Raw genomic sequence first — 23,949 nt, 5'->3', positions numbered from 1 at the left:
GGAAAGAAGGCAGTCAGTAAGGAGCAAGATGTGTGTGAATTCTGTGGTGCTGTGTGATCAGGGCAAATCAAGCCCTTTCTAAACCTGTTTCCCTCTGTTACAGTGGACTAGGGACTCTGCAAGGGCTGGTGCTACAGTTTTGACTCACTGGGCTGCTACCTTGTAGATCTCAAAGATTCTGGGTACAAGGAGTCTTTCCAAAGTGTTTTTATTCTTCAGTTGTCCCAGAGGTGTCTGGGAGAGTCAGGAAAATGAACACTACCTGGTAAACTTTCCTTCCTTCTAAATTTCCCTTGAATCTGGAGGTTTGGGGAGCTTGAATCTTAGAACCTGAAAGGCTTAAATCCTAGAAACCCATGTTCCTCAACGGTTAGTGCAGGAACACCCACCCACACCCAGATATATAAGCCGTAGAGTGTTCTTTGCTTTTCTATATGCAGTGCCCATTTGGATGCCCTGTTCTGTCAGGGCAAGAGAAAGCTAGGTGGATTTGGCTCCCCTCTTTCATGGGGTTAGGTGACATTCTGGGGACATTCCATATAAGTCATGGGAAAGGACAGTTGACCCTCAGCTGTCTACTTATCAAGACATACTGCCCTTCTATTGCTGGAAACCATGGTATGCTGCTGTCTGGGTCTAATGAGTCTCCCTGAAGCTCCTGCACTGCCCCAGCCTTCATGGGGCCTGTGTGAGACTATTTCAGGCTTGTGGACCCAGAATTTTCTTCTGAGTCTTAGCCTAGAAGGGGACCTGGTTCCCTGCTGCTCTCGGGTCATCTTATCCAGATGTGGCTTCTGTCACCGCCCTCCGCCCCTTTCTCAGAGTTGCCACTTTAAAGGCTCTTGGTTCCTTCTGACTCCTCTTCCTGAAGCCTAGCTGACCTCTCTCCCACTTCTGTTGTCTGTGCCCCAAGTCCTTCCTCTCTCCCTCAGAGCTGTGACTTTGCAAACTCAAGAGCAGGAGGACACTATCTAGACAATGAGAGTGGAATCATTAAGAAATTAGGTTTATGGGCCTCCCTGGTGGTGCAGCAGTTGAGCGCTGGGCTGCAAAGCTGCCTGCAGCCTCAGCCTCTGCAGCACCGGTTCAATCCCCAGCCTCCAGCAAGGGTCCCACATGGCGTGCAGACCTCTCCTGCCGTGCCCGCTGCTCCCCTCAGCAGTGTATTTCATCACTCTGCCTGTTCTGTTCCCCACTCTGGCTCTGGTGAATCCTCTCACCCTCCCGCACTTCTGACTGTACCCAGTGCTTGTATAAATAAATAAATATTTAAAAAAATTAGGTTTATATTTTAAAAGTATATTAACTATGTTGAAATATTGGCATGATGCAATTTCAGCATCTTGGAATCTCAAAATTACAAATTAATTCAAAAAGAATTTCAAAATTCTGGGGCCTCCCTGGTGGCGCAGCGGTTGAGCGCTGGGTTGCGAAGCTGCCCGCAGCCTCAGCAGCACCTGTTCGATCCCTGGCTGCTCCCCGACCACCGGAGGAGGGTCCCACATGGCGTGCAGACCTCTCCTGCCACCCGCTGCTCCCCTCAGCTGTGTACCTCGGTCCTTCTGCCTGCTCTGCTCCCCGCTCTGAGTCTGGTGAATTCTCTCACCCTCCCGCGCTTCTGACTGTACCCAATGCTTGTATAAATAAATAAAAAATAAATCTTAAAAAAAAAAAAATTTCAAAATTCTGAATTAATCCCCTCTATAGGAGGATGGATATAGTGGGACAAATTAGTATATTGAACATACAAGTTAAAAAGTGATGAACTTCAATAGCCGCACTGTCCATAATTACCAAGTTAAGTTAATTATCAACCTAACTGCCTTTCTACAGATGAATGTATAAAGGAATTGTGGACTATATACTCAACAGAATACTATACAGCCACAAAAAAGGATGAAATAGTACAAAACGAATGGACTTTGAGATGATTATGTTAAATGAAATAGTCAGAAAATGAAAGATATTGAATGGCCTCACTCATTTTTGGATAATGAATAACCAAAAATTACACACAGGCAGAATACAGCAGAAATAAATATTGGGCTCAGTAAAAGAATTTTTTTTGAAAAATTTTTTTTATTATTTTTATATTCCCCATACAATTGCAACCCCCTGATTTTGACCCCTATCCCTCCCTTCCCCTCCACACCCCCCCCAAAGTGTGTTTCTGGTTCATAGTTGTTTGTTGATTTTGATTTTTTTCTTTCTTATAGTTATTCTTTTTCCTGGTCCCTTATTTAGGTTTTCTAGATTCCTGTTATGAGTGAGACCATCCGGTATTTTCCTTTTTCTTTCTGGCTTATTTCGCTGAGCATGATGCCTTCCAGCTCCATCCATGGTGCTGCAAATTGCATGTGTTTATCTTTTTTGAATGCTGAGTAATATTCCATGGTGTATATGTACCACATCTTCTTGATCCAGTCATCTATTTTTGGGCATTTGGGTTGTTTCCAAAGCCTAACTATTGTAAATTGTGCTGCTATAAACACAGGGGTGCAGGTGCTCTTTGGAATTAATGTTTCTGTGTCCTTTGGGTAAATACCTAGGAGTGGAATTGCTGGATCATATGGAAGCTCTATCTTTAGTAGGTTGAGGATCAGTAAAAGAATTTAATGGTTACCAGAGGGAACCGGGGCAGACTGGAGAAGATGAAGGAGAAAGGCATAAGGGAGTATTGGTATGGGTGATTTAGTGGAGGGTAAGTGGAACATGTACACATATGGAAGAGCAAAAATGTAACCCTAAAATTAAATAAAAAATAAAGGTAATGAACATTAACCACATGCTAATGTTAATTAACCACATGGAAAAACCTCAAAGCTATAATGAGGAGTGGGGGAAAAAAGCAAATTGCAGAAGGCTATGTATATTTCATACCATTTATGAAAATGTAAAAAACTCACCACCAGTGTTGATTCATTCATAAACATTTAAAATAAAAAAAACTCCAGTGCGAAGGCTACATACTCTATTGCTTGCCTGAGAACATTTCCCTTGGGCTGCAGAGAGAGAGAGAAAGGAGTTAGGGAGTCCTGTGTACCAGGGTCTTAGATTGTAACATTTTTTTTAAAGGTAATAGCTACTAATGTGTGTATATATACTTATTTGTATGTGTAACTTGTTTATATAGAGTTTTAAAAAGAGTGACATGCTTTACGTATCCTTTCACTTACTATTGTGTTGCGAAGAGTCACCCTTATTGTTGCCTTTTGCTACTGTTCATTCATTTTGAGTTCTGGAAAGCATTCCATTATGTGAGGATAGCAGAGGATGCAGATCTCCAAGACCTCTCAGACACTGCTGGTAGAGTGCAAATTGATACAACTACTTGGGAAAACAGTTTGGCAGTATCTCAGGAAGCTGAATATTCAGCAATTCCACTCCTAGGTATTTATCCCAAGAGAAACCCTTGCACATACATAGCAGAAGACATGACAAGAATGCTCATAACTGTTCTGCCCACAATAGCAAAAATCTACAAACAACCTAAAGGCTCATCAACCTCTGAGTGGATGAATACATTCATTCACTGAATAAATAAATAAAAAATAAATAAAAGGTAAGAATTGAAGCAAGTCAGGCATAATTTTGATGTCAGTTAAAATTGGGGAGTGAGTATATTGATCTTCATGATAGTATTCTTTAGATCTTTAAAATAATTCATAAGAAAAAGAAATTGTATTTTTAAAAAATCTAGAGCTGTGGTACCTTGGATTTAGGATAGCTGTGATCTTTGGAATTGGGATTTGAGGGGCTCAAGATGATCTAGTCTGTCTGTAACTGGGTCTGTCCATGTATTCCCTCACTGGAGTGGTCTAGAGCTGAAGATGAGATGAACTCAGGGTGGAATGAATCAAGAAAGAAAACATAACTCTCTTCTGTAGAAATTGTTTAAGGGAAGGGAAGTGACCTAGGGTGACACAGGCAGATCTGATAACAAACCAGGAGGACCAACAAGGGCCTTGGCAGTTGTTAAAGCTGTAGGCCTGGCCACAACTGGGAGGCCAGGGAGGAGGACCAGGATAGGATTTGCTTTGCCCTGGGTAGAATGTGGGTTGTAGATCCAGTCTGAAAGAGTGGAGGCTGGTGGACTTTTGGGGTATCAGGCCCAGAAAACCACACTTCCCTCATAGCCACCCCTCCAGAATCTTGTCCTTTTCACAAAGTTCCCTATGGCTCACAACCAGTCCCCCAGCTCCTCTGAGTCAGACGCGTGCATATCAGAAAAGTGGATCATGTATCTACATGTGCATGTGCCTGGGCCTGTATACACATGGGGTTCACAGGGGTAATTGGCTGTGAACATGTGTAGCTTCCCCTGGACCTAGTCCAGGCCACACCATCACTATTGCTGGATGATGCCCAGCCTCGTTTCTCTACTTCCCATCTCTGCTCTGGATTCCACATTGCAACTAGAGCTGGGGAGCGCTTTCTGAACAGAGTTGATTGTCGTTCCCTGCAAGCATGAACATGTGTGTCACAGATATATGTGTGTTTTCATGTACTTTTGTTTTTAGATGGCCACATGCATGTGCATGTTTAGGAAAATCATGAGAAGGTCATAATCTTTCACCTCTGGCTAACCTAGGGCTCTGTGTAAGCAGGAAGCAAAGGCTAAGGCTGTGTTTTAAATTCCACTAAATTCCCTTGGTAATGGCTGTGAGATTTGTCAGTTCAGGACATTTAAGAAAATCTTTAACTTTAGCTGACTGCCAAACTAATGGAGCTGAGACTTCAAGGACCGCATATGACAAAGAATATAGACTTCATAGAATTAATCCAGCAAAGTCACTAAGTAAACAAACAACAGCAAAAACAACAAACCATGGAGGGGGGGAACTGATTTCCAAAGTTTTTTATGCAGCAAAGCTATCCTCCAAAAAAATGGAAGAGAAATTAAGATATTCCGAGATTTATTTTTTAATTAGAGAATTTGTCACTAGTAGACATGCTTCACAAAAAATATAATGGGAGTCTTTTTAGGCTGAAATGAAAAGGCATGAGATAGGAACTGCATCTGTATAAAGAAAGTATAAAAATAAAGAGCAAATATTCTTTAAGTATATAGGTAAATATATGACACAAATGTAATTTTGTTTGTAATATTTTTCTTTTCCTATCTGATTTAAAAGACTACTTATTAAAGCAATAATTATAAAACTGTGTTGATGGGCTTATAATGTAGAAAGATGTAATTTCTAGGACAGTGATAGTACAAATAGGGAAGTAGGAAATGGAGCTATATTGGAGTAACATTTTTGTATATTGTGGAAATTAAGTTGGTATTGATCCAAACTAGATTATTTTAAGATGTTAATTGTAATCATCAGGGAAACAACTAAAAGATAACCAAAAAATATACAATAAAAGATGCAACAAGAGAATCAAAATGGCATACTAGAAATTATCTATTTTACACAAGTGAAGACAATATTGGAGGGATAGAGGGGCAAAAAGACAGAAGACATACAGACCGAAACAATGGCAAGCATAATTGTACTCTGCTGGTAAAAATATGAAAATAATATAACTTGCAAACAGGAATCAAAAGAGCTGGAGTGGCTATTTCAAAATTAGAAAATAGTCCGGAATTAGATAGTAGTGATGGTCATACAACTTTGTAATATACTAAAAACTCTGACTGCATACTATTGAAAGGTGAATTTTTATGGCAAGTAAATTATATGTTAATAAAGCTATGATAAAAGTTACTGTCCCTCCCATGCTGTCCCCAGTTTCTTGAGTATATTTAAAGAGACAGTCTAGGTCCATGGCAGCACATAGATGCAGTTTTGTTCAACTTTGTTTCATTATGACATTGAGGAGTAAGGAAATTTATTACAGCTGAAGATGAATAAAATGACATTATTTGAAGACTGAGGATCTATATACCTCTTTTCCCTTAAAGTTGCAGTTTCCAGGGATCTATTGATGTTGTTATAGAAGTGAGGACTTACTGGATATCATATATAAGCCCAAGACACTATCAATGACAACATGTACCATCATTTTATATACTAAAAACTAAAAATAAAGAAATAAGTCACTGCTTATTTCAATTGTAAGGCATATGCCAATTTCAGGTATGTTACCATGTTTAAAATGTGCCTCTTAGAATCAACGTATATAGTATTTTACATATTTTTTACCCACCCTTTTACATGTTTTTGAGGGCACAAGTAATGGGAAGTATGGCCTCTGTGCAGTAGATACTTTCAATGTCCCACTCATATTCCTGGTCTACTTTGAGGTCCCCTGTGGACACTTACCACATATGATTATGGGGAACTGTGTCTCCCTTTAAGAGAATTTCCTGAGTGTGCCCAGCCTGAAAGTGCACGAGAGTTATACCCAGGGTAGTTCTCATCCGATGACTTTATAGAGTTTTGAGACACCTCCCGCACAGTGTCCTTATTCTTTCTTGGCACAAAGTGTGTTCCTCATAGTCTCTCAGAAAATGTTTAGTAGGATTGGGCCCCAAGAATAGGTCACACTCATGAAGACACCTTCCTGTTTCCTGTCTTCCTCATTGTACTTCTTGCAATCTAAGTCAACACTGACACCTAAATTGCTGTCTGAGAGTCTGCTTTTAAAAGAATCCAGATTTAGACCCCATGTGTACATGTGTGAACATGGACACACACGTTCATGTTCATGAAGTATAGCAATCAAAACACGAATGAGTATCTTTGTGCACTGAGAGAAGCTTTTCTGTTTGAGAATGGGTGTGAATGTGTATGTGCATGGGCACATACTTATATGTGTGCATATAAGCTTGCACAATACTTATATGCCAATGCAGATGCATTGGCACGACTGTGCATGTTGATGTCCGTGCACATGTACGGATTTATTATATGATGCTTAGCTGGACTCTCAAACCTGTTTAAGGGCATATTTGTGCATGTACTGACAAGGTCAGAGAAGCCCGAGAAAGTCCCTCCTGGGCTTTCTGGTGATTAAGAGCTTCTTGTTGGGTGGCATGGGTGAGATGGGCAGAATGTGCACTGGACTAGCCCCCCCACCTCCCTCCTCCCTTTCCCTCCGCAGTTGCCTGTCTGGAGACGAGCTCATCAGTCTGGTCTCAGATGTGTGTTCTCTCTGACAGGAGACAGCTGGAGCAGCTGTCAGGGGGCTCGCTGGTGATAGCAGCAGCCTGCCTGGTGCCTGTCGGCAGCACCTAATTTCTGTCCTGGTGACGTGGGGCAACTATTCTTGGGGTTCTGGTGCTCTTTGCCACACTACTCGACCCTTCTACATGGAAGAGGTACCCCAGTTCCTGCACATCTGAATCACAGGCCCCTACATCCTGTGCCCCCAGTAAGCTCAATCTCTGTCGCAGGTGAGACACTGAGACTCAAAGCAGCTGAGCATTTTGGACAAAATCAAACACTAGAGAGTGATAGCATTCGGCTCTAACTCTAGAGTGTCCAAATCCCAAACCTATGTAGTTTTCTAACATCAGGGGTGTGTCCTGGCATCAGAGAAGTCATTGTTCAATGTAGCTAGGGATTTGGGTTCTTGAAGAGAACAAAGTATGAAGCAGATGGGGCTGGGTCATGGAGGACTGGATGTTCCCTTATACCACTCACACTGTAGCCCCTGTAGAGTAGGGCTGTGTCAGAGCTAGAGCTTCATCTTCCAAAGATAAATCTCACCGAAGCTCCTAAGATGGATTGGATGGGGTGAGAGAGGCAGGGGGAGCCCCATCAGGAAACAGCACCAGGTGATGCTGATTTTAGATGACAAGTAATATGGACAAAGTGGCCTTCTGCTGGGGAAGGGAAACAGAGCACAGAGATGAGAAACAGCTAGGGGCAGGTCCATTAGCCTTATCAAAAAGCTGATTGCTCTTAGCAAAGTATTTAATACAATTTCCCACTATTAGGGCTCAAACGTAGGCTAGCAAGATTATTAATTCTAAAGATAATCATTAAGCTGGGCGGACCGTGTTTGAATATATGGCAACAGGCGAGCTATTGTCATTTTTTCCCTTCTATCTTGATTGCGGGTCACCCAATTAGAGCTGGCTTCAAATGCCCCTTCCTGGAGGTAGTGAGATAAGGCTTAATGTCCTCAAACAAGAGCTATGGGCTGTGACGAGAGGCCTATAAATATTAATAAATCTATAATTAGTCCTGTGAAAAGGGGGATCAATCCAGGAGAAGGTTCCACCCATTAATAGTAGAAATCACTTTTGCAAAGTTGCTGGGAAAGCAAGGCTTTTCTGTTCCAAATGCCAGACTGTTCTTTGTTCTAAGAGGATGCAGTTCTGTTGAATCTACCAGACTCTGATTCACATCTACTGTGAGATAGAACGTTGGGGGCCATGAGAATATTTGGAGGGCTCAGTCGGGGAGAATGGCTTTCCAGAGGTGGTGATAGGAAAGAGTTGGTGCCTTCCACAATATTGTCTCTAATATTTTAGTCTTTTATTTGTTCCATAAAGTTCTTGTATTTCAGAATCCAAATGAAGAAAAGATTTTACTTTCCCTATGAAATGAGAGTCAGATTGTAGAATAAGTGAAGGGATTTACAGAGCCAGAAGGTGCCTATAGATATGGATACATGTGATTTTTCTATTTAATAATTTTTATTGAGATATAATGTACATTCGTATATATATAAAATACATGCACAGTAAAATAAATCTTTAAGCATATAGCTCAGTAACTTTTTGCATATGTATACACCTGTGTAACTACTACCCAGATGAAAAGAGAGAATGTGTCCATGATTCTGGTAGTCTCCTTCATGATCCTCCCAGGCCACATCCTCCCTAGGTCTTCTGACCTCTATTACCATAGACACAGTTTACCTGTTCTTGAGCTTTATATGAATGGAATCACACAATATGAATGCCTGGGTCTGGCTTCTTTCACTCATTATTATGTTCCAATATCAAAGGTAAATTATCTGTTTTTATAATAGTTGCTGGGGTTTTTTTCATATCACAAAAGCAACATGTATCCTTGTAGAAATGATCTAAGGCCCACGAACAGAAGACAAGTCAATGGACATCACCTTTGTACCTGTGTACTTTTAAAAGCATCGCTCCATATTTGGTCATTTTAATAGACATTCCCATTGCAAAAATTGTGGCAAAACAAAGATCATTGGTTGCATCTGGGCAGTGTGTACCTGTAACCCAACCTGACTTCAGGTTGTTGGCTCATGTAACCCTTAGAATCAGGGGCTCAAACAATGTCTGTTTTTCTCCCTATAAAGGCATGGACTCCTTTATGCAAGAAGGTCTCTCTATAGCTGATAAAATGGCCGCTAGCATCCCCAGACTCAAGTCCCCCTTTCAGCAACCCTAGCTGACGACGTCTCTCTCTCTGGGTCTCTGCAGCAGTCTTTGGTTGGCTTTGTTGGGGCCCAGACCTTATACCCTTATTGCCTGTTGTCTAGGCCAATAGGGGACTATGGTGACCAGTTTGAGTCATGCATGGCTGGACCAGTAAGGTCACTTCAACTCCTCCACAAGCAGAGTTGGGGAGGGAAATGGTTCTCCAAAGGCACCAGAAGGAAAGCTGAGAATTGTGCTGGGGAGACCAAAAAAGGGGGACTACTTATGCCCTGCAGTCATCTCTGCTTTGTGGAGTAGGAAATTCTTGAAGGATAGGACTGGGAGACAGCTTATCTTCTGTGTGCCCTTTTGCCCAACTGCCTCATCCTTCTGTCCCACTTGTGCCTCCACACCTCATATTTTTCAAGGTCAAAAAAGCTTTGGGGCTTGGAAAATGAGGCATCATGTGAAGAAAACAAACTTGAACAATCTAGTCAAAACTAGCAGATTGTGAGCTCCTGTGCATAAGCATCCTGCCCAGAACCTGGCACTGAAATGGTGTTATCAGATGTCTGAATAAATAGATAGAGCCCATAACAGCATCCTCCAGTACTTGCGTTGTGCCAATTCTCCGTGCTTCTCCAGACATCTTGCTTTATCCTCACAACTGTCTCCTGTGGTATTATTTTGACTCCCAGATAACATATTTGCTTTTATTTATGTCACCATGTATTCACTATTGAGTGTTTTGGGTGTGCGAGACAGGCAAGACTCCGGCTCTGTTTCAGGAGCTTGCGGTCTACAGGATGGGGAAACTGAGGTTGAGCTTAGCGTGGGGCCTGGGGAGGTGGGAGACAGTTGGGAGGAGGAGGAGGTCCTGCGATTCTTCATCAGGGCTGAGTCCAGTCGCCAGAGCTCTGAAGTGGGTGAGGAAGGGATGGGGTCTCACAAATTTCTCCCCCAGGAGCCTGGACCGGTTTTAGCCGGTGCACGGTATGCGGGGCTGCTCCAGCCAGGCTTTCTCCCCTCCCTTTCTCTCCAACGCTGCCGCCAGCGCCGTGATTGACGCGGTAATTGGCGCGCGTAGGCACCGGGCTAATTGAGGTCGGGCTGCAGATTGCAGAGGCCTCGCGGAGGCGGTGGGCGCGGGCTCTCCCTCCCGGGCCTGCTGCGGGGAGGGGCGGGGCTGGGGAGGACGCTCTCCAGGGAACCCTTGTGGTGGGGAGCACTCCTGGCCTTCCCATTTTATAGAGGTGGGAGACACCAGTCAGCGGTGAGGGAGTGTGGTTGTGTGGAAAGAAGCCCTCCCTCACCCCACAACCCAGGTTGAATCCCCTCAGTGGTGCCTGAACTCCTGCTGAGAGAGGGGCTGGAGCAATAGCCCAGAATCTATCTTTGCCCCTTAGGCAGCAGGGACCCTCGGCAAGTAATTTCTCCTCCTTGAGCCTCGTTCACGTTTATTAACTCATTCATTCATTCATTCATTCATTCATTCAACATTCATTTATTGAGTCCCTTTTCTGAAGTTGAAATCAGACAAACATGGCCCTATTTTCAGGAGGCTAACAGCCAAGTGGGGGAGATAAACAAACCATCCAGTATATACTGTTACAAACCGAGGTGCTAGGAGGGACACTGTCTGCAGGGAAGTGACTCCTATGAAGTGGTGGAGGACAGCCTCTCTAAGGAAGGGTCATCAGAGCTGAGGCCTGCTGGGTGAGAACACACTGGGACTGGGCAGTTTGTCTGTGTGTTTGGTCTCATGTTCCTGAGATGGGGCCCTGCTGATACTGAACCCCCTCCTGGAGAGTTGATTTCCTCATCTGCTGCCCTGTGGGGCTTGGCTAGTTTGGGTGGGGGCAAGAAAGGTGACAGGGAGGGAGTTTTGGTGCTGACTGGAGAGCACAGGACAAAAAACACGCGGGAAAGATACATGGAACCTTGTAGATACTTCCCAATACTTAACCAGCCTGAAGGAATCAGGGGAAGAGGCTTGAGCTGAGAGAAAAGAGGTGATCCAATCCCTCATTTCAATTCAAACACAGTGTAATGCTGCGGAGAGCTCTTTTCTCCTCTGCCATCTGTAAACTGGGTGAATACGTGAGAACAAGACAAGATCACTGATTTTCTATTGGGTTATTCTAACTTTTTTCTTAGATTCTCTGTCCATTGGGCATCCATCAGCCACAGGACCAAACTGAACAGCCAAAATTGTTTATATCTCCCCTGCTGTCAGGAGTCCATACTCTGCATCACCTTTATCTGACTCTCACACAGCAAGGCAATATTTCCCATGTGCTGAATGAACCCAGGGTTGAATACCAGACACCTAGAAAGAGCCCCTTTTGCCCCAAAGCACACTGGAATTAATCCAACCTACCAGCCCTATTCTGCCCTGCTTTTCCTTTCCTGTGGTAACCCCAATAAAGGCTGTCATCTTTTTCTAGTTCTTCCTCTTGCCTCCTGACCAAACCTGCTGCTTCCTCATGTGGCCCTTTTTGCTGTGGTGCGGCATGCAGCCTTCTCTCAAGAACTGTAAGTAATATGTACTTCTTTCAATAGCGTTAGCCTCCCCGTGTCATTGCTCAGTCACCTCTATAAATTAAGACCTTTATAAATTAAGACTCTTGTGAATTAAGAATCAGATGGCTGTATGAAGCCCCTTTAGTGGCTGTCAAGAGAGCTGTGTGGAAGAATGGCCAGTTACAGAAAGGGGCCTGGATGTGTGTGTTACTGGTTTCCTCTTTGGCCTAGAACTGCTCTAGGCCAAACTAGAACTGCTCTCTGGGACATGGGCAGCAGTCATATCTATGGAAAGAGTTTATTGCTTCTTAAGTTTCAGAAAACTCTGATCTTAAGGGCTTGTCCATCCCAAAGATTTGTCTGGTTCCTACCTGGGTGCTATAACTAACACAAATTCATTCACATCTGTTTGATATTGTCAAAGGGGATGTTCTGTTATTTGCTTTGATGACAGAGGAGGCCTTGTGGGCTGTTTATTTGCTGGCAGCTCCCCTCCTCACCCTTATCTGTTCTCTTAAGTGAGGCTAGAAGCCTACAAACTACATTTTCCAGATGCACTTTTCAGCTGGGGCCAGTGGGTTCTGCCAATGGGAGGCCTTGGTAGAATATTAAACATAGTAGTACAGCAATAGATACTTTAGTTAAATATGAATTCCAGCTCTGTTGGTGGTTCCAGTAGTGACCACAGGGATGGCTCCTGCCCAGTGGCAGTGGCAGCAACTGTAGCTACTCAGCTTTAAGCCTCTGGGCTCAGCTCAGAGTGGTAACAGCCTCTGTATACCTGAGCATCTCCCCCTTCCCTATTTTGTTGCTCTGCTCTCCTACCCTAGCACCTTTGTTATAAATTTCATACATTCATTTCCTCTCTGATTGAAATATCTAGAATAGTTTCTGTTTCTGTGACTGGACTATGACTGATATACCTATAAACCTCAGCTAATTAGGAAGGCATGAAAAACCATCATGCTCACCTGGACATGAATGCATATTTGGTTGCTTTATTAGGAGGATAGAGCCTGGATTTAGGGGTGGGGGGCTTATATCTAGATATCCTTTGTGCTTGTTAGAGTCAAACTGGAGGATGGAACCGAGATGGACGAGGGTCTGTAGTTTTCACCAAACTTAAGTAGGCAGATGGACAGCATGGTAACTGGTTAGAAGGTGAGATTCTAAGTCATCTTTTCTTATCTGAATGATAGCACCTGTTTCCTCAATGGTCACTTTCTGGGATTGGATTTGCTCCTTAGAGCTCTGAAAGTAGCTGTGGGGAGGATGGGGCAAGACAAAAACAGACTGGTAACTTACACAACTGTCAAAATAAGATTTTTAATGCTTTTGGCTAAAGGTGATTATAAAAATTTTAGAGTGAAATGTGAAATACAATCTCATCTTCAGAGTAAATTATAAAACACAAGGCAGAAACAAATTGGACAGACAGTACAATCTCACTGAAAAAAACCCAAAATATTTCTAGTGACAACCCAGCTGGGTGAGAAACTTTCTGCTGGGTCCTCAGAGTATCAGGACGAAGTAACTGAATCAGAAAGATGCATGTAGCTTCAGGAACTTGCACATCCAGGTTCAGTTTCTTTTTTTGAAACTAGTTTTAAAATTATTGCAAAAGTAATATATACACACAGTTAAATAATTATTAACAAATGTAATAGCCAAGTTATGGAAACAACAGAGGAGTGGATTAAGAATATGTGGTGTGTATATATAATGGAATACTACTCAGTTATAAAAAAGGTTAACTCTTGCCATTTGTGACAACATGGATGGAAATGGAGAATGTCACTCTTATGTGGAATATAGGGAAAACAAAACAAACGAGCTGACAAAAGTAGACAAAAACAAACCCTAGAAATAGGACTGCAGAATTGAGGCTACTAGAGGAGGAGATAAGAGAAGGGAACAAAGACAGGAGGGGAGCCATTTGTCTAGGGTAAAGGACTATGGGTGCCTTGGTGGCGGGTATAGTATAATGACGTACCTCTGAGGAGGTATGAACCTGTTTCCCTAAATCATATACAGTATTGTAAACCAATGTTTCCTTAATTTAAAAAAAAATTTGAAAAATAGAAAAAAATTTATTGTCATACCTGAAAACTTCCATCCCTTGGTGAGTATGAGTAGAAATACATACAGATAACTCCTTTTTCTCCAACACAGTCAGCATTTATACTCTGATGTTTTTCACTTAACGATGAATCTGGGAAATCTTTTCCATTAGTTCTTTCACAGCTGTGTAATAATCCAATGTGTAGATGGACCATAATTTACTTAATCAGGCCCTACATTAATGAATGTGTAGGTTTTTTTTCAGTGTTTGTATAGGAGAAATCCCTAGAAGTGACATCGATAGCTACCGGAAATAGACATTCTTTATATTTGTGGGAGACACTATTGGGTCTCTGCCTTGTTCTTCGATGTCTGGTTTGGTGTGTGTTTCCCAATTTCTATATGCTCTTTTTCTAATAGATCACATCTGCGGCCACCTTCAGAGGCCTGTCCTTAGGCCACTAGAGCTTCCTTGCCCATACAACAAGTGAAATGCCTGGCTGCTAAGTCCCATATGGGACTGGTCAATTGGTCTAGGGGGTTGAAAGCCCAGTTCCCTTAACTTGAGCCTGGATAAACTGTGATGTGTGGTTTATACTCCAGTGTGCCCCGTGGGGCCAGGCTGCGACTGGAACTCTGCCTGAAATCTTGCTATGGTTAACAGCCTCGAGGATGGTCCCAAGGTGCTCACCTCCTGGTATTCATACCCTTGTGTGTGGGTTGTGATGTCACATCACTTCCAAGTACTCTCTCTCTCAGATCTCTCACCCTCGGGGATGCAAGCTGCCATGTCATAAGTAGCCCTGTAGAGTGGTCCATGTGGCAGGGAGCTGATGACTGGGCAGCAGCCAGTGAGGCCTTAATCAGTCAACACAAGATGTTAGCAGTGGACACTCCCTCTGCTGAGTCTTGATATGACTGCAACTGGCCAACACCTTGACTGTATCCTCTTTAGAGACCCTGAGTCAGACCACTCAGCTAAGCCACACTTGGATTCCTGACCCACAGAAACCTTGAGATAGTGCTAATGGCTTCAGAGTCTAAGTTTGGGGAAATGTGTTTTAGCATCAAGTGACCAATATGCATTTCTTGCTTGGCTTCCCCACCCCTGTGTCGTGTTTCCCCCAGCCCTTTCCCAGCCTTCCTGGGCAGTACTTCCTTAATAAATCATGTGCCTGGGAATCCGTCTATTTCTGGGGAACCCCCTCTTAAGGCTTTTCCCAGTACATACTGCTGACATTTGGAGGGATGAGGGCCTGATTCTCCACCGCCTCACCAAAGCCATGTGCTATCAGATTTTTTAAAAGATTTATTTATTTATGCATAGAAGAACTGGGGTACAGGCCAGCGGTGTGTGTGTGGGGGAGAGGATTCACCAGAGACAGAGTGGGGAACAGAACAGGCAGCTTGACCGAAGTACAGTGCTGAGGGGAGCAGTGGGCGAGTCAGGAGAGGTCTGCTGTGCCATGTGGGTGGCTCCCTGGCTGGGGATCGAACTCTTGCTGCAGTGGCTGTGCGTTGCTTCATAGGTTGCATCTTAACCCCTTGTGCCACCAGAGAGGCCCGTGCTATCAGATTTTTAACTCAAATATAGCCTTGAATCGGACATGCCAAGATACTCTGTTTCAAAGAGGGTGACACAGTAAGGTCCCGCATTTCAGAGCTTCAGTCACACTTGCCCACTTGCCTCTCCTTCAGCGCTCCCTGTAAATTCTCACCTCTCTACCCTTAATTAGGCTGGACCTTCCCTCACTTCACCTGTCCATATCTCTCTCCTTCTTGTAAGGCCCAGATTCTAAATATCTCACCCTCTGTCATCCAGGAAGCATCTCAACCACTCCTCCCCAGAAGTGATGCTGCCCTTCCCCAAACTGCCTTCCCCCAAGACATGGCTCCCCGTGTCTCTTTCTGATGACTGTTCTGATGCCATTTACCCAACTTGTCATTATTTTTGCGCAAATATTATCTCCCTGACTGTACCAAGGGCTCTTTTCAGGGTCAGTAACTAACTCCCAGGAGAGTGCTTGTTACAGAGAGATCATGGAGACCTTCTTGGAGAATGAAGCTTGGCCCAGGTGCATTCAAGAGGCTATCCCAAAATCCCTCCTCTCATCTGCCCCCAAGTCTGCTCAGTCCCCTCTTTAGTTCTGCTTCAGATTTTGTCACCTGCCTGACAGTTAAGACCCTTCTGTCTCTTCTCTGCTTCCCTACTCATCGTTATGCATTTCTTGTAGCCCCTGGTGCTCCCACCCTCCATCCCAGCCATGCCATTATTCATAGTTCCCTAAAAATTATACAGGCCTGGCTTGTTTTATTGCACCTCTCAAATAGTGCATTTTTTACAAATTGTATGTTTGTGGCAGCCCAGTGTGGAGCCAGTGTGTGGGTACCATTTTCCCAACAGCATGTGTTCACCTCTGTCTGTGTCATGTTAAGGTATGTACATTGTTTTTAGATATAATGATATTCAGTGCTTGGTAGACTATGGTCTGCTAAATGTAACTTTTACATGCACTGGGAAACAGAAAAACGGGTGATTTTCAGTGATTAAGAAGCAAACCCACAATATCTACAAGGAGTGCCTGGCTCCAGTTTGGAGCCATTTCCAAGACCCTGTGCTAAGCATTTCATATCTTATGATTCCTATGCAGGAGATACCCTAATCAGTCCCATTTTACAGGCCAGAAAGCCAAGGCACAGAGAGACTAAGTACACACATGGAGAGAGGTAGAGACAGGTGCTCTTGATGGCCTGCCCCATATTTAATCTGCTCCAGGGGTCACCTATAGACATACCCTGGACATGTCTCACCCCAGGGCATCCTTGGGCCTGCTGGAGCTTCCTGAGACAGCAGGGGCAGGCAGGATGTTAAAACCTCAGGGTCAAGGAGGGGAGTGTGCTAGCCCCCTCGCTCCTCAGGGAACAGTTATGACCCCTGTTCTGCACACTGTGGAGAAGGTCCCCAGCAGGATTTAGCTCTGGTTCCTAGAGCACTTTCCTGCTCACAAACATGACCTGTGTTGGATTCCTCCCCTTCCCTGTCTCACATTCCATTCCCCCACTGTGCTAGGATCACCTCCCAGAGATATGACTTACACCCAAATCCTTGTCTCAGGATCTGCTTTGAGGAGACCCACATGCAGCTGCAGTAGGGTGTGATTTGCACACAGCCTGTCAGCCTGTGGTTACTCATGCCCAAATGTGACTGGTGTTTCACAGCTTTTTGCCTGTGTCACCCCCACCCCTAAATACACCTCCCATCCCTGCTCACCCCATCTTTATTTAAAAGACCCAGCTTAGATAGATTTTTTTAAAGATTAATTTATTTATTAATACAAGCACTGGGTACAGTCAGAAGTGCGGGAGGGGTGAGAGAATTCACCAGAGCCAGAGTGGAGAACAGAACAGGCAGAAGGACTGAAGTACACTGCTGAGGGGAGCAGCGGGCAGCAGGAGAGGTGTGTGGCAGGAGAGCTGTGCGGCAGGAGGTGTGCGGTAGGAGAGGTGTGTGAGCCATGTGGGACCCTCGCCCTGCGGCTGGCAATCGAACCGGCTCTGCAGAGTCTGTGGGCAGCTTTGCAACCCAGTGCTCAACTGCTGCGCCACCGGGGAGGCCCCGTAGATAGATTTTTATAAGAACTTTTGTCTGACATCCGTCCCTCTGTTAGCCCCCTCAGTATCTCACGGACTTTTCTCTAGCCTCTAAAATATCCCAGTGCCCTTATTTGTGGTTTCTGGCTCCCCTAGCAGCCTGGGAGGGATCACGTCTTACTCATCTTGAAAACCCCCAGGTCCTACCAAGAGCTAAGTATCCGAGCAGGCAGTAATCCATATATAAATTGACTGCAGCACCACACACAGATGCTTCCTCTTCCTGCTGCCTCTCTCACCCTCTTCCAGGCCTTAACACTTCCCCATCATCCCAAGGGACAGACAATTGTATCCCTCTCTTTGCCTACATGTTTGGGGCCACCCGGATGCACCTCACCCTCTGCCTCTTTGGCACAGGTCTTTCTCTGCAGACTTCCATCACATGTCAGTGCACTAATTTACTTTTGGATCTGCCACCCCAACTGTATTGTGAGTCTTTTGAGCACCCTACTCCCCAGTGTATTTTACTTAATACTGTGTCGCCCCTTACACAGTACCTGCTTACATAGTGGGTGCTAATAAATGTTGAATGGATGAATGAATTAATTACCCAATACACATACTCCCAGATCCCTAAATGGAAGGATACAAGAACTGGTGCAAATTACTTAGGATTCTTTGGACTGTGAGAAAAACACATCTCAAATTGACTTAAGAAAGGAATTTATTGACTTAATCACTAAGAAGGCCAGGTGGACTTCAGGATTAACTGGATCCAGAAACCAAATAAGGTCAGTTGCTAACTCTTGTGTGCACATTCCCCCCCTTCCCTCTCTTTCTCTTTCTCTTTATCCATCCATCAACTAGCTATCTCTATGTCTCTCTCTTTAAGTTGACTCTACTGCTTTTTGAGTTTTGACCACATTTTCATTACCACAGACAAGTACAAGTGCAATTACTAGACTTAGTCACATTTTTCTGTGGCCTCAGTTTCCCTCATCTGTAAAATGGCAACATAATTCAACCTAATAGCCTCACATCCTCTTTTTCAGTTTTATAGTCTTACAGGGGACTTAAGGTAATTTCTGTTTTTACTGGTTAGTAAAAATTGAAAGGCAAGTGGTTAGTTCAAGGTTACCCAGCAGGTTAGGGATGGGGTTGGCTCCATAGCTCAGGTCTCTGACCTTCCTGGAAAAGATGGCAATGATATTTTGGACACTGAAAACCCCAGAGAGCCTTGTTAGTGACTCCAAGTAATCTGCCTCCTCTCTCTGCTCACCCAAGTATGTTCACTGCTGAAACTCTTAAATCACCAAGAGGTTTGACATCTGCAGACCTGGATTTGAAGGTCAGTTCCACCACTAGCAGCCATGGCTCTGTCAGAGGCTCCCACCTGAGCCTCTGCTCTTTTCATCTGGAAATTGGGACAGTAATAATCACAGTGAGCCCGCACTTCTGGTTGTTGTGAGTACTCCAAGAAGAGATGAAAATAAGGCCCCATAGGAAGCAGCAGCATCCCAGTTTGCCTGGGGCCACCCTCACTTAAAACTTAAAATCTCATGACCCAGGAGTACCTCAGTCCAGTCAAACTGGATGGTTGGCTTCCCTATCAGGCAGGCCCCTATTATCTGGCAGCAGGGAGGACAGGGTGTCCTCAGAAGACCCCATAGATCAGGCCCAAACAAGCCAGATCCTTCAGAAATATGGAGGGATCTTGGCTAAGGCAATGCTGGGAAGCATCTTTTTTGGGACTCTGGGCACCTTGCAGTTCAGAACAATTTGCACAGCAGTGAGGCCTGAGAGGTTGCAACTGCCTCCTCCTTTTCTTCTCCTAGTTTCCAGGACATCTGGGGGCTCTTAGAAACTCCAGCTCCAAGGACATGTAGCTGGAAAACATCCTGACCCTCACCCAATCTCAAGGGCACTCTCCATTTGTACTCATAGCAAAACTAAGGTCCAGAGAGATGTCCACCACCAGTGGACATCTGTGGCAGGCTGTCTCCATCTGGCTGACTTTGCTGATGTGTTCCTGGACGCTTAAAGTGAAAATTGAGTTTACACTAGGCTGAGGTCATCTCTGGGGAGACCATGAGTGCTATCAGTGTGGCAGCGGGGAGAGCACCACCCCAAGCCCAGCAACTCACTCCACAAACTTGCTGAGTAACTACCCCCACCTCACACCCAGCCTCTGTGACCCATCTGTGAAGCAAAGATGATAATCTCACCTAGGAGCCAGAGGGGTTTGTGACTTAAAAGTGATAGAGAGCACTGGGCAACATTAGTCCTTGTGGCTAACAGAGCAGAACTAGCTTTTAAAGACTGCTTTAGTGTATCTGAAATCTTGGGCATTCCCGGATCACCCTTTAGATACCTCCTGCACTATTAGTTTATTTTTCATGAAAATAACTTGCTTGTAAAAACTTAAAAGCATTTTAAAGGAATATGTCACATCACTTGCTTGATGTACTGGTTGTTTAGTTTTCTAACACTCTTTAATGTAAATTTGAAACTATCCAAATAAAAAGATTTCATTCTAAAATACCCCCAAATTTAATGCATACGCAGTCACACATGTGTACTATTTTGTTAAACTCTGATTCCATCCAGTCCCTGCCCTCTCCATCCCATTGTAAACTGAGGCCTGAAGAGGACCAAAGACCACATGAAATAGTCAGCCACAGAGCTAGTGCTGGAATCCAAACTCCAGACCCACCCACTGTTCCTCCCAAAGAAGCCAGGGCTTTTCCTACTTCTAGGTATTTGCATAGCCTGTGTCCTCCGCTGGGAAGCCCTCTGCCTTCCTCTGTCCCAGGCCAGCCCTCGTTAACCTCAAGAATCAGTACAGAGTTACCATCTCCAGAGCATCCTTGGCAGAGAGAATGAATCTGGCTCCCTCATGTGAGGCCCCACTTCAGATTGTAGTGACCTATTTGGGAGTTTCTCTCTCTCCTCCTCTCTCTCACATTCTCTCTGCACTGAGACAAGAAGGCCCTCAAGGCAGGACAGGTCTGATTCATTTCTGCAGGGATTGTATACTTTGGGGCCGGACACCCAGGAGGCCCTGAGCAGCCCTGGTTAATTAGGAAAGACCGAGAACAAGAGGGCCCAGAGGCCTGGGTCAGTCCTCTCCAGGTCACAAGAGGGACAGGGCTGCCAGGCTGGCAGCTTGTCCCAGGTGATGAAATAGTTCAAACGGGGCCCCCATCACTCCACCAGATACATTTCAGCTGCTAAGAAAGAAGTTCAAGGGCTCACCTGGGTCCGTTGCTTAGCAACAAGAGGCTGTAAATGACATTGCTCCCGACACTTTAACTAGCCCCTCCATAGCAGGGAGAGGATAATGAAGGCAAAGGCAGGCAGTGAGACGAATTAAACACCAGACCCAGGAATGAACAGACACCACTCCTAGGGATAGTGGGAACCTGTAGCAGGTAAATGTGGGTCTGGGGATGTTAGAGAGGTCTCTGAGACACTTGGTGGTGCTCTGTTTATGGGAGCCTTGCTCAGGAGTTCTGGGGCTATGCTTGCTAGCTTTAGAAGGTATTTACTAGGCTTGGTCCCTAGCAACAGGTTCCTACCTCTAGGGCACTATGCCTGTAATTCCAGAATTTACCACTAGAAGGACAGTAGCAACTCCAAGGGTACCTAGCTCACAGTAGACTTAACTCTTTATAGAAAAAGAATCTTTGAGTTGGCAGCAAACCTACATTGGGAGGAGACATTTATTAAGCACCCTTTCCCTTTGTTAACTCATGAGATCCTCATTATATTAGGGAGGTGTTTCAATTTTACAGATGAAAAAACTGAAAACCTTTCATTCAAATATTTATTGAGTTCCCCCTATGGGTCAGGCACTGTCCTAGGCTCTGTGTATACAGTCGTTTTCCTCCCACCAGCAGGTTGAGAATTGCTTTCTACAGTTACCAGTTTCTAGGCTACCTCTTGGACTGTCCTTTTAATTTTTAACCCTTCCATCATCTTTATATCTAAATACTTATATTCAATCTCTCTGTTTTTTGCCCCAGGAAATAAATACAGAGATCTGGAGATCTTGGTGGAGGCATCACTTGCGAGACATCAGGGCATAGCTAATACTGAAGTCATGAAATTGGTTGAGATCACCAAGTCAGTGAAAGTAGATGAAGAAGAGAAGGGGATCAAGGATTAAGCTCGGGGTCCCCCAAACTGTATAAGTTGGGACTTGAGGAGGGTCCAGCAAAAGGCATAGAGAAACAGCAGCCAATGAGGTGGAAGGAAAACCAGGTAAAGCCAAATTTAGGCAGTGTTTCCAGAAGAGCATAATCAACTGATCGATTACTGCTATTAGGGCAAATAAGATACAAACTGAGAATTAACCATTGGATTTGCAGCTTGAAGTTATTGGTGACTTTGACCAATTCCACTTTGGAGGAATGGTAGGGGATTGAGCTTGATTAGAGCAAACTCAAGAGAATGGATGGTTCTTCCTCTTCTTTTTCCTCTTCCTATTCTTTCCTCTTTCCCTCCTTCCCCTTTTCTCCCTTATCTTTCCTTCCTTTCTCATGGAGGCAATAACATTGCCGGAGGCGAAGAAGGCAGCAGTGTCACCTGCAGGGTCAGCGTGACTGGGACATTGTTTACATATAGGGGGATTGCACAGACAAGCAAATATATTGGGGATGATGGGAGTCAGGTATGTCAATTTAGGAAGAAACTTGAGGTGTTAGATTAGAATTGGAGGTATTGATATGAACTGGTGGTTATAGAGATAGTTGTGTACATAGCTATAGGTAGGTAGGTGGTCTGTGTACATAAATCTGTACATACATACACTGCATACATATTTCCTAGTTCTGTCTGTTGAGAGGACCTGGCAATAACACCAACTAGCAAGTAACACACACATATTATTTGAATCTCAGATAATTCTGAAAAAGAGTATTGTGTACATAGAAATGCAGCAATATGGTGTATTATTAACAATTGGGGGATTTTGGTTAAGGGGATGTGCATTACTTTGTATGATTCAGGCAAGTTTGAAATAATTTCTGAATAAATTATTTTAAGAAGAAAGAGCTGGGAGGAGAGGAACTGGAGGCAACAAGTACAGACTACACAGTGCTGCTCATATTGTAGGTCAGTGTTCACCTACAAACATTTGTTCCTACTGTGATGTAAGTAAGCACGTAGATAGTGAGAGTAGGTGTTTAGAAAGTTTTTTTTTTTTAAAGATTTATTTATTTATTTATTTATTATTTATACAAGCACTGGGTACAGTCAGAAGCACGGGATGGTGAGAGAATTCACCAGAGCCAGAGCGGGGAGCAGAGCAGGCAGAAGGACCGAAGTACACTGCTGAGGGGAGCGGCAGGCGGCAGGAGAGGTCTGCGCGCCATGTGGGACCCTCCTCCGGTGGCCGGGGAGCAGCTGGGGATCAAACCGGCGCTGCAGAGGCCGCGGGCAGCTTCGCAACCCAGCGCTCAACCGCTGCGCCACCAGGGAGGACCTTAGAAAGTTTTATGTCCATTTGATATTGCTGCAATATCCAAGTGTATGGTCAAGGTACAGACCACAAAAAGTCCACAACAGATTGGAAAAAGAAAATCCGATTTTTCACCACAGATAGTTTGGGAAGCACTGGAACAGACAACTCTGAGAGTCTTAATTTTATAGTTCAGAAAAATGAAGTTACTTTTTCTAGGATCACTCAGTTGGGATTCAAACTTTATTTCTACTGAAAGCCTAAGGTTTTCCATCATGTCATAGCTCGTGCCAGTGCCTCCCTCTGATGCCTCTCCCCTCCTTCCTCCCATCCTATCAATACCCTAACATGGTGGTTCTCTCTCCCCAGTCTCTGTGAGCTCCCAGGGGTGAGCCTCTGCCAATAGTTACTGTAACCCTAGCCACTCCTTTATCCAGTAAAGTATTTTTGAGCCCAATGCTGAACTGAACGCTGAGGAGAAAACAGAGAACAAGGCAGAGCCTCTGCCCTCATGGAGCTCACATTCTAGAAGGGAAGACAGAGAGTAATCCGAGAATCATGCAAAGAAACGTTAAATTACAACCATGATGAGCAGAGCCCAAAGCACACAGGACCTCAGGCCACAAGATGCTTTGGTCTCATAAGAGGGAGTTATTCTGAGGGTTTAGCAGAGCAGCAAGACCATCTGTTTTGTTTCTTCAAAGAGGTCTTTGATGTTTGGAAAATGGATTATCAGAGTGCGTGAATGGAAGAAGGGAGACCAAAAAGGAGATCTTTATGGTCATCTATGAGAAAAAGGATGGTGATTGGACTAATGTGGTGGACGAGAGTGGTTAAAAACAAAGATGCCAGGACATGCTGGCACCTTGGTCATGGGGCATGGAGTAGTGCTGGGGATGGGATACGGAGCGGGGCCAATCCTGGCCTCTCAGAGGATAGGGAAGAGCAGTGGGTTTGGGGCAGTGAAGGGGTGTTTGGTTTGGACCTGGAGCAGTGTAGTAAGCTGCTCGGTGAGAACTCA

General features: G+C 44.4%; 1 protein-coding gene across 2 annotated transcripts in view; it reads left to right on the top strand.

Annotated features, from left to right (window-relative positions):
• Positions 1-23,949, top strand: part of CTNNBL1 (catenin beta like 1) — a 289,982-nt gene that overhangs the window by 34,932 nt on the left and 231,101 nt on the right. Inside the window, exon 2 of one of the 2 annotated variants that reach the window (XM_054696621.1) lies at positions 11,740-11,827. The gene's annotated coding sequence lies outside the window, so the exon portion shown is untranslated. Of the gene's footprint in view, positions 1-11,721; positions 11,828-23,949 lie in introns of both variants that reach the window. The other variant, XM_054696619.1, reaches the window with a different exon arrangement.

This window comes from Talpa occidentalis, unplaced genomic scaffold, assembly GCF_014898055.3.
Source record: "Talpa occidentalis isolate TD23 unplaced genomic scaffold, MPIMG_talOcc4v2.1 talOcc4.10, whole genome shotgun sequence".
Classification (NCBI taxonomy): domain Eukaryota; kingdom Metazoa; phylum Chordata; class Mammalia; order Eulipotyphla; family Talpidae; genus Talpa; species Talpa occidentalis.
Note: the sequence above shows the minus strand (reverse complement) of the source record. Positions and strands in the feature narration are given on the sequence as shown.